This window comes from Symsagittifera roscoffensis, chromosome 5, assembly GCF_963678635.1.
Source record: "Symsagittifera roscoffensis chromosome 5, txSymRosc1.1, whole genome shotgun sequence".
NCBI classification, from domain to species: domain Eukaryota; kingdom Metazoa; phylum Xenacoelomorpha; order Acoela; family Convolutidae; genus Symsagittifera; species Symsagittifera roscoffensis.
Genome location: NC_087066.1, coordinates 11,370,530 through 11,380,585, shown reverse-complemented (window position 1 = coordinate 11,380,585; position 10,056 = coordinate 11,370,530). Strand labels below are relative to the sequence as shown.

Sequence of the window (10,056 nt, the reverse complement as noted above, 5' to 3'; positions counted from 1 at the left end):
TTTTTATGTTTTGTCTTATTTCGGGCGGGAAAAGCAAGCGAGCAGGCTCTTTTATGGAGTGAAAGTTAAAATTGCCTTTTTATCTTTAATTAAAGCAGAAAATAATTTTAAATAAGTATAACTTTCTCTTAGAGTTTTGTTAGCGCCATTGTTGGAATCAAAATCTTCAAAAAATCAATATATTTTTTTGCTTTTTAATGATTTTGTATTGGCTTTTTTTTGTCATTATCTGGCAACGTTGTTCAATTTGCCTATTTTACTTTGACTGTTGATCAAGCCTAAGTTCCAGTTTTTTAAAATACTTTTATCATACCACGCAGGAAAAACGACACTATTAAAAAATAACATTTATTTTTCTTAGGACTATGTTCGGAACATTCTGTTCTACTTGAACAGTGACCGGCTTAACTGCTGGCGCCCATTGTTATCTAGTTTTGAAAATTCAACTCTTTAGAGGACTTTTGGAAGGACTGATTATATGTAACAGTTGTATCTTGTGATGATTTCACCATTTAGTTGCTGGGAAGGTGTTTAAAAAAACGCAATGAAAATTGCGTTAAATCTTTATGAAAAAAGCAGTTAGAAATAGGCTGAAAGCAAACGTCTAGTTGTGATAAGCTAGAATCTCGACGATTTGCACAATACATTCCTTGACAACAGCCTTCACGAACGATATAAAGATTATGCAATTTGTACACTGGTCTGTACAGAACCTCGTTTTGTTTGCTTGCAACATTCTTCAATAATTGAAGACCGTCGATAGGATCAGCGTTCCTCCTGGACACACTAAAAGCCGGGTTGTACAGCATATCTAAATTATAATGAAAATTCATAAAGTTAGAGCAAAATTTGATAGAACTCAGAAACACAACTAAGATTTGATGGACAATTTTCTACCAAACGTTTCAAACATCTTACTGTCACAGCTTCTATATAATCTAAATAAAAATACAATTTTGAAAAGTTTCGGGGAATTAATTCAACCCATAGGCCCGGGTTGACGAGATTACAACAAAAACGCTGATCAGACAAATCCATACAAAAAATGCTTATCATACAATTCCATTCAAGAGTTCTATGAAAAAAAAAATTATCATGCAGTTTTTTTTAAAAATTGGATGGTAAAAATTTTTTCCATACAAAAATTTCAAATCTATTGACAAATTTTTCTTAGTTCTTTTTTTAGTCGCTAAACCAGTTTTTCCAAAAAAAATATATATTTTTGAATGCGAAATATTCGCTTATAACGTATTCCACGCACAATCTGTATACATAAAAAAATCACGTTTTTCATGGATGAAGTTGTATTTTTCACTATTTTATCATAAGATTTAACCTAAATCTAACCAAAAAACGGTCAGCGATTTTAACGTTTCAGCTTTTTAAAACAGGCCTCGTAGCCATAATAAAAAGTTACAATTTCTGTTATATTTTTGAGTAATTTTCAAAAGCTATCTGGTTTGGCATTAGGCAGTACGTAGTTATATATGCGATTTAAGGACGTTTAGTTTGTGGGTGTTCTCATTTGAGAAAACTTCTGCTATTTGTATTCAGGGCGAAACACAATTATAAAGCGAAATACAAAAGACAAAGGAAAAAATGCTTGTTAAAAAATTGCATAAAAAGAAAAAAACTTTTTTTCTATGGAATTGTATGAAAATGTATATTAAACATTTTTTCAATAAAATGGAATTGTATGATAAGCTTTTTTCCCATAAGATGGAATTGGACGACAAGCATTTTTTGTCAACCTGAGGTAGTACAAAATTTCAAAGTATTGAAATTTACTCCAAAAATTCCGTGGTGTTTAGAGACTGCTTTTTAATGTATTGTAGCCTAAGATAATGTTCAGAAAATTAATCTTTTTGCAACATTTTATGCTTTTTTCATTATGCATCTAAGTCTTCGTATTGAAACGAGGCAAAATTTAATAAAATAATTTTGAATAATGGACCGATCAAAGAATTGTTTCTTGGACCATAACTTGAGCATGTTAATACAATAACTTAAAAACTTATTGAGATTTCATTTGAAGAAGAAGAGCCGCATATATTCCCAATAAGAGTGAAGCTAAAATATAGCTTAGCCTTCTTATTTTCAAAGCTGATCGAAATAAAAAAAAGAAACAAAATTGTTCGCATCAGGGCGAAGCCTTGAATGGTCGACTGCCTTTTTAGGTCATTGGAGTAGTGTTAGCTTTCAAAAAAATACTGACATTTTCACAGAAAACTTTTGAACATTTTCACAAAAACTTTTGAAAATCATCCCTCCCCAAACTATGTAAAATACCAAGTGACATAGAAATGTATGAACTAGATTTTGTAGCATACTTCATCTCAAGCTCGAACGAGCTCAAAGACAGATTTAATCACCTCTTACGCATTTATAGCACGAATTACAGTGCTGCTTCAAATTATCCGGACAAAACCAATAAAACTTGAATTTTAAAATTTACTTTTTTCAAGTTTTGTTGGAATTGGACAAAAAGTTGAGTACAAAAATTGTTCAAAATTTTAACGTAGCTATTATGTTGCACTTCATTTTGAAAAAATCGGGTCCAAAATTTTAACCCAAGACAGATAATCTTTGTTCATTTTTGCTCAATAAAATATAAACCAGAAATACCAGATCGATTCCTTAAAAGCTATTTCTAAAACGGCTTTTTGTGTTGTCAAAAAATTCTAAGAAGAGTATAACCTTTCAAATATAGTGTAAAAATGGCTTTTGTTTAATAGCCAGAAAGTGTCTTTTTTACTATCTGAAATGCCAATTTTTTATTTGGAAATATTTATAGAGCGTTTTGCTTAAGTTTTTGGACATCATACAATTCTTAATTTTTGTTTGGCGAAATCAGAGGCTCCCTTTAGAATAGTTTTTTTTACCAATTAAACCGGTAGTATTGGCATAAATGTTTATTGTCTAAAATGCCAAAAGATCTTTCTTTTGGGTAAATTTTTCGACACAAATTTAGGGTAAATTTTTCGACTAAAGTCGACACAAATTGAAAAAATGTTTTAACTTTCAAATTTTGTTTGTCTTGTCCGGATAGTTTAAATGAGCACTGTTAACTGCGCGTTAACGGTCCCAAATTGCATAAAAAACAACAATCTTTGAACCCCGATTTTTTTATTACAAAGGTGAAAAGAGAAATATTTTTTCAATTCGACTTCAAGTTAACAAAAGTTTTCAAGTGATATAGAAAAATCCGTCAAAAACTGCTATTAAAACAGACTAAATTTGTCTTGAGGAAAAAGCCAAGCCCAAATATTCCGTCACTTTCATCGAAAATTGAAAAAAAAACTAAAAACGAAACAGAACTACTAATTATTACGGCAACAGGACTATTTTATTTTATAAGTTTATTTATTTGCTTCAAACATTTTAGCACAGTTTTTTGTATCTTAAACAATTTTTTTCCTGATCTAGCTGAAGTTCAGAAAAATGAAAAAACAATTCAAAATGCGAACAATCTAAGCAATTTAAAACGGCTGTCAACCGGGAAAGATGCTTGCATCTTAGATTCAACTAAAATTAAAATTTAATTTTTCAATCATTTTTTCAGTTTTTTTCTGTTTTTGTTAAGAACTTGCAACCTAAAAAATCTTACCGTCATTTGGGGTGACGAACGCAAACAAACAGTAATGCAAACTGTGGAACTTGCACAATGACCTGGGGTAGTTATAAGGAAAGTCCAGGGGAATAATAAACACTAATGAAGACCAAGCAGGTTGAATCACAGTAGAGTTAACAACAATGTCATCGGTTAAGGCGAACTTGATAATCGAAAATGAAAAAATAAACAAATTGACAAAAATTGGAAGCATAATTTTTGTCGTTTTCTATCGATTTGTCACAAATGTGCCAATAACATAAGTTTATGATATCAAAAAAACTACTAAATTTAACGATGTAAGAACAGAGTAGTAATTCGATAAGGCAATGAAGAGAGAATTTCGTCGAGAATTGGTAACAATAAAAACTACAAGTTTGAATATTGTATTTTGAAGAGGAGAGTCAATAATTTTCAGCGGGCAAAAAGGGTACAGTAGTAATTCTAATAAGATCATAAGATCATTTATTTATCTTTCTCGGGTTGAGACGCTCGATTCATGTTTCGTGTTTCTCGGCGAAAAATCGGCATGTTTTGAACGTCTCGACCAAATTTTGTTATGTTTATTAAAATTTTCTTGTTTGACCCCCGCGTAGATATTTTTCGACTTTATTGACCAAAAATGGACGTGATTCGACTGTCTCGACAGGCAAAAAACACAAAATTTGTTTGATTCATCTCAGTTTTGTTTCAGGCGTCATGACAAACAATGGGTTGAGCAAGGATTATCTCAAGTCTCGAGATCACAAAAATGTGAAACTAAATAGATTTCAAGTACAATCTCTACGTCACAAAAATTTATTCGACAAGCACAATAGCAAAAAAAAAACAATTTTGGTCTGGTTAACAAAATTACCCGAGCGCTAATGATTGATCACTTTCTTCGACTGAGCTCGACCTATGTTTCGACTTTCTCGATCAAAAATGGGTATGCTTTGACAATTTTAGACCTATGTTTCGACTTTCTCGACTTTCTTGACTATAAAACAACATGAGTAAACTGATAAAATCATATGCTTTTCAGTTGATTTTCTGTGGTGTCGCTTGAACAGAAAATCAATTATAATATTTAGTAAAATTCGAAATTTTTCATCGAAAATTAGTTTTACAAATTAAATTTTCTATTTTGCTTTTATTTTTTTTGACAAATCTCGACTGAATTTGCTGATCTGAAAATTGATAATTGAGGAAATTTTTGTAGAGCATCTTTTTTGCCACAAAATCACTAGATCTCAAAATCTTAAAGTGTTGATTCAGAAACTTTTTGAAGCAAATCTGCTCAAATGATCGCTGCTGAATTCAACTTTCTGACGAAGTGACGAAGTTTTTTCTGTCCAGATGATTTTTGAAGGTTTCTAATTCAAAATTCATGAAAGCTTTCCATTTTGAGGATATACTTCGATGCTCTAAAACTAGCCCAAACTGCAATCGGTGTCAAAAAAAATGTCTGTAAGCTAACAAAAAACCGAATGAAAGAACAACTTACAATTAATTTATGCTCCTCCTTACACAATTTAATCTTAGGTAGCAACGCCTGACAAAGTTTTCTCCGTGACTAGAAAAACCGGTTTGAAAAATTTACGCTTGCGATTAGCAAGCGTTGTCAAATCGGATTACAGACTTTTTTTCGGGTTAGAATTTGTTTTAACAGAATCTGACCAAGTTTGAATCTGGCCAGGAACTGGAATGTTCAAATTAGACTTATTCCCTTCCAAAAAATTTGGCCTGTTGGTCAGCTTATGTTTTACCTGCTTATTTGCTAAATTGTAGAATTTTTTTTTGAAAGTTTTTCTTAAACTAGTTAATTTTAGTTTTTCAAATTACTCCTGCTGCTTCGTTTTTTGCTGTTTTGTTTTTTCGCTTAAAGTTTATCAGGCACAAATGAGTTTGTCCTAATTTTTATTAGTTAAATGCCCTAACTTGGGTTGTTTTAAGAGAAGCATAATTGTTACGGTTTTTTCGGATAAAAGCTATAAATCTTAGAATAGAAATTATAGTTCAAAGTGTTTCATAAAATTAACTATTTTTCGGTTCTACGGAAAATTATTTAAATTTTTTCGGCTCAGTTGCAGATTGCCATTTATTTTTCGAAATTCATAATTAGCTAAAATTGTGTATTGAGCAGATTGAGAGAACATGCTTTCAGACAACGTTTTGATTTTTTGCAAGTTTCGGTTTTTTGAATTTTTTTTTTCAATTTTTTTGAATAATGGCTTTCTTTTCATGACTTGCATTGCTAGTTTTGTTTTGCATCGCAAGTAGTGCAAGATTCCACTTCGTCTTCTTTTTTCTTGGCAGAGAGAAATTTTTATCAAAAATTACCGGCATGGATCAAATCACGGTGTCCCTACTTGAACTGTCGGCATGTCAAAGGTGTCGATCCGCGGGTCATGTAGTAACCTAAAACAGAGTCCGGCTCTTTATCCCCGCGTTATGAAACCCGCTATGATTCAACTCACTTTTTATAACAAGATAATCCCACAAAAACTCAATTCCCTTTTTTAACAATAAAATGTTTCAATTTGGGATCTTTAACAACCATAGTGGTATTCCAATTAGGAGCACTAATTGAGGCGAGAGAAGTTTTTCTAAATCCAATCGATGCATTCAGTAACTCGAAATTGATTGGATTTTGATTAGCTTCTTCACTCACGGGTTCAAAAAACAAAAAAAACTACAAGGTGCTAATTAGAATAACAATACACAATTGCGGTTTTAATTCAAAATCCTACTGCAGTATACTTGCGTGTTTTGATATACTCCTGCAAATTGCACTTTTTACTATGCTTGAATGAAAAAAAAATTCGCAGTTTTTTTCGCTTTAAAGTTTCATGCGACTCAAAAGATATCGGTTTAGGTGTTGTCAGCTTAGTGACATTATTTGGGGTGGTTTTAATGAACACTTAGCATTTGTGCTTCATTCAGGATTGCACAAATTACTATATTTCAAAAGATAGAACTTATAATTGAAATGATTTTATGACAACAATTACATTTTCGGCTCTACGGGACTTTTTGTTAAGTTTTTTCGGCTTACTTTCTGTTGGTTGAGATTTTTTATTTTTTAAATCAATCTTCCTCAATTGTGTTTTCCGCAATTATAACATGGTTCCAGACCTAATTTTTATTTTTTAAAAAAATTTTTATGATGTTCATTTCAATTTTTTTTTCATTTATTGGCTTTTTTCGTCTGTTTGCTTGCACTGCGGCTTAATATTCGTGAATCGCAAGTGTATCTCTGTTTAAAAACTCATTGTTGCTAGCGTGTCTTTATCAGGCCACGAATATTATCTCAAATGTAAGAGTAAAACCATGATTGCCGAGCAATACAACTACCGAGAAAAAAGTTTCTTTGAAAAGAGGGGCTCACATTACTATGACATCTATACGAAAACACCTGTTACTTAATTGCTTCTGAAAAACATCAAGGATATGACCAATAGTCATACACCAACTGATGACACTGCCCATCAATAAAATAATCTTTGTTCAGCAAGAACATCTCATGCACAAGCAGCGAGAACAGGATTTACCAGTCTCCTCGGAATCAAAAATTTTGCAGATTTTTAACAAGATTTGTTGGTATACCAATTGACCAAAAGAGAGATTTTTTTAATTATGGCCCTGAAAAGCTGTGTGCTAGAAAAACCATATTTTTTTGTTGACATACAGCACATTCAAATTCATCCCTAAAATGATTTAACTTTTACTCGACACACGTATGTTTTTCAGAAAAAACCCCTGCTAGTAAGTATGCCTATTTAACCAAGTAAATCAAAAGAAAAACTTACCATCAGCTTTTAGAGGCCCTAAAAAACAGCCCCCTTGACGGTAGATTTGGAGAAATTTGCTTGATTTTGAGCTCGCCACTATTCAAGCCTTCAAACTTTTTTTATTGATTCAAGAAGTCTGGATGGTTCTTTGACTTTCCTCAATGCTTCATGAGGAAAAATTAAGAGTTCGCATTGACAACCGATTACGAAGCAAACAATGTTTTTAGTTAGTTTTGACTTAAAGTTATTGATTGGTTTTCGAAATGCTTTTTTTGAGTTTTGCCTTTAATTTTGATCAAACCGCATAAAAATGTTCAGTTTGAATTAAGAAATTCAGCCCCCTTCACTAAAAGAGCTAAGGCAATGTGGCAATATCCGGTTCGACAAGAACAACAAACGATATGGAGAGCTGGCTTTATTGTTCATATTCATACTTAAGTGACTTGCGTCAAGGTTAGGAATTGGAAGGTTATGGCTACCATGCAAAACATCGCCTCTAGACGAAAACTCAATCTGTTTAGTTCCTCGAGTGGCATCTTTTTACAAAAAAAAGTATCCGATCCTAGCTAGCAGATCATAGTATCAGAATGTTAATTTACCAAGAAAAAACTGATTTGCGTTTGTTTCGCAATATAATATGGCAAAAATAGGCCTAATAATGTTTCATATGTTTTTGGTACATATTTTGAAATATAGTTTTCATGTCGTTTTAATCTAAAAGACGACAGCTTGCAGACCCGGGAGACGTAAAAATTGCACTCCATCGACTTCTTTTCAACAAATACCATCTCTACTAATTTGATCCCGGAACAATTGCTCTTATTTTTGGAGGCTAGGTTACAACTAGGGGTCGGAAAATCCTTTAGATTTTGCGTTGTACCCTAACAATGATAAAAAAGCACAGTTATTCTTTAAAATGAACGATGTATTTTAAAAAAACCAATTACATTAGCTCTCTGGCCCGAGGCAGTTTGCAATCAATTTTTTTCGTTTAGTTTCAACCAACTGCCTTTTTGTTGGTAGGAATTTTTTCATTTTCGGAGATTTTTAATTTTTTCATTTTTTGATTTGAAATCCCGATTGAATTAAGTTTCAAGTTTATGTCAAAGTCTAGACTATTGGAAAGGTCATTTCTGTTCAAACCAAAGCAGCATTTAGTTGCGTGCCTGCTATCTCAAATTATTTCGCAAAAATTCTCTCAATCAAAGTTTTGATAATAATTGACGCTATGGTTTTGAAACTTTTTCAAGAAAAACTCACTTCGATTCTAACGATTAGTTTTAAAAAGTGTTAAATTAAAGTGGGGTCATCTAATTCTGCTTTTTTTGGGTTAAGAAAAAGAGGTTTAGAAGGCGCAGGGTAATAGACTTGGGAACCACTTAAACCAGAGTAGCATCACCAACTGCTTTTTTGGAATTGAGGGACGACGGTTGAATCCGTTGTTCTCACAATAAGGTCATCTCCAAAATCAGAAAATCCGACGGCCATTCCCGTAGTTTGAACTAAATTATCGAATTCTTAAAGAGATATTAATTTTCATTTTGCCTACTTGTTGTGTGGGAAATTAATGATTTATAAAACTTAGATAGAACTATCGCTGGCTTTATTAGCAAAGTTTAATGGAAATTTTGCTGAATGAAACAAAATTTTGCTTCAAAAAGAAAAGTGGCTAAAAATTTTATTTTAGTTTATCTGGATAAAAATATCTTTAAAACTCACCAGTAAAGCAAGCGATAGTCAGACTTACGCTATTTTTAATCCTTCATCACCCACTCAACAAGTGAAAAAAGTTTTCAATGACACTTAATTTTCTGTTCAAGCTAGAGAAAGTAGTTCAAACGGTGCGAATGGTTGTCGTGGCTTCTGATGTTGAAGTTAACCTTGATGTGAGCACTATGGATGGAACCTTCGTCCAGTATTGGACACGCCTAAATCTCAAAATTGCTTTTGGAGCAGTTATCTTTGCGTTAAGTATCTACACAGGGAAAGCATTCATCTGGATGAGACTTTCTGCTAGTGCAGATAATGCCACCAGTACCTTAGTTAGAGCTAAGCAGTGAAGAAATTGATTTGCTAGCGAAGACAAAGATGAATTTTTGAGTTAGTGGTAAATCTGGTTATAATTAACAATCAAATGCGAATTTAAGTGTTTGGATTCTACAGTTTGGATTAGCAAATAGCGATTAAAGATCAAAAGCCTTTCTGAAAACCTGTTTACTCCATTTTGTCACAATTGACTTATGTTTTCAAGAGGTTCAAACTGCAAAAACCATCAGACGCAGAACTGCATATCAACTTTGTGTTTCAAATCGTCAACTATGAGCAACAAAACTGTTTATCTGGTAGCTACTTGTTATGATAGTAATACAACGAGAATAATAAGACTGCTTTTATCAAGACAAATCTCTGAATGTTCCGGCTGCCCTTTAATTGCTCTCCGATAGTTTTTATTATTTTAAATACTGGCAAAACTATGAACTTTAGGCTGAAAAAATCAAATTTATAGTGTTAAACTTTGGATAATACTATGAGAGAGTTGTCCCTATAAATTAACCAGTTCCCTTGAGAATAAGACATCTAAAGCTCTCAAATGCTTAATAATTTGCATTTCGTTTGTCAGAAAGATGTCGCACTATCCTTCCAAACAAGTTTTTGGTTTTGTTACTTGGTAAA

General features: G+C 32.4%; 1 long non-coding RNA gene across 1 annotated transcript; it reads right to left on the bottom strand.

The window, feature by feature from the left end:
- Window positions 1–4,803: 4,803 nt before the first annotated feature.
- LOC134846209 (uncharacterized) lies at window positions 4,804–9,547 on the bottom strand. Its single transcript, XR_010162787.1, has 3 exons — window positions 9,422–9,547; window positions 5,933–6,010; window positions 4,804–4,965 (listed from the first exon to the last, which is right to left on the bottom strand). It is a non-coding gene; the product is annotated as an uncharacterized LOC134846209 (long non-coding RNA).
- Window positions 9,548–10,056: the final 509 nt, after the last annotated feature.